Consider the following 1,596-nt stretch of genomic DNA (forward strand, 5'->3'; position numbering starts at 1 on the left):
GGAATCACAAAGTAGATGAAAGAGAGATGGTATATAGAGTTTCCTCAAGGGTCCAGTTGACAGGTGATGATGCAAGTAACCATCTCTCACTGTGTAGTCTTGGGGATGTTAGAATATGCAAGTTAAAAGAGGGAAATAGAATTGGAATTTTGGAAAAAGCTCCTTATGATGAAAATGAAAGTATTCTTTCTCTCTACCAAGCTCAGCAGGGTAATTAGCATGTGAAATGCAATGAGAACTAGTAAAGATCTGAGTTTAAATTCTATTTTGCCTCTATGACCTGCAGAAGTTAGCCTTCCTTTGATTCTCAATTTGTTCATCATTTAAATAGGATAATGTGTGGAAACCTCCTATTTTCCCTCCTTCTCTGCCCTAGTCCACCTTCTCCACCCTGCTGTGTCTTAGGAGGCTGAGTACATGAACTGTGTTTATAGGCTCCATGGCTCTGGCTTTTGATTGGGTTCAGCCAATGGGGAGCTAGCAGGAGGCAGAGGGTAGGAGGGTTGGTTAATTTCCTCCACTGCAGGCTCCATCTTTAAAGCAATTTCTCCTAGTTCCAATGAATACCCTCTTCCTGGGCCATGGCCACCTGGTTATAACTTTTCTCTGGGTCCCTGCTGATTCTAGTCCCAGGGTATCCAACTTTCCTGTGGTGGTTTCTACTAACATTGCCGACAGCTCTGCAGATAACTCCTGTATTAATTTTTCTACAGTTTGTGCCATCTTTTCCTGTTGATACCGACAACAATCATATTTGTACCTTACTAATATAAAAATTAAGTTAAACGGTGTGAAATGTCCAGTAGAGTCTCTAGTATAAAGTAAGCCTTAGGAATATATGGCTCCCTCACCCTCTTTCTCCTTCCTATAGTGCACTCTGGCCTTCTTAAAAAATGCTGCTAATTTATCCTGGTATGGATTGTATGCTTAATGTGATTTTTGATAGTTTAACATGCTTCTCCTAGAAGAGATCTTTGTTACTATGCAGGAAAAATGTTGTTTACATCAGAGTTACTAGCAAATAAAATCAAGAAAATGCATCTTTCAAAAAGTCATGGCAATATAGAGAAAATTGTACTTCAACTATAATTGTTTCAACCAGAGTTAAATATGTGCTTCATAATGATATAATATTTCTCCTTTCAGGAACACGTATACTCAGATTGTGAAAGAGCTAAAGGATCAGTTAGAAGAAAAAGATTTATTTGACATGATAACACCTTCATGGCCAAAATATTGCTCACGGATATTTGTTTTGAAGATGATTGATAATCTTTCTAGCTCAAGTTTTCTAAAAATTTTGTGTCAGGGAGACTGAGAATTAAATGTGAGAATAGCTATTATGAAATGACTGAATCCCCTCTTTGTCCATAACATGATCAAAGGAGAATGAAAGGTGTTCTTTCTTTGCATTCGGTGTGGTAAGGCCTGTGAGTTCTTCTGCCCATGAATTCCTAACTTCCTTGCTTTCTGGGATAGTTAACAGAGAAGTTAATCATCCATTTTGGTTGCACCAGGAGGAATTTTCTAGACACATTTTTGATATTAAAGGCTTAGATCTGTGTAAATAATTAAACTGGATTTCTTAAAGAGAGA

The sequence above is a fragment of the Canis lupus genome, chromosome 2 (genome assembly GCF_003254725.2).
Source record: "Canis lupus dingo isolate Sandy chromosome 2, ASM325472v2, whole genome shotgun sequence".
Lineage (NCBI taxonomy): Eukaryota > Metazoa > Chordata > Mammalia > Carnivora > Canidae > Canis > Canis lupus.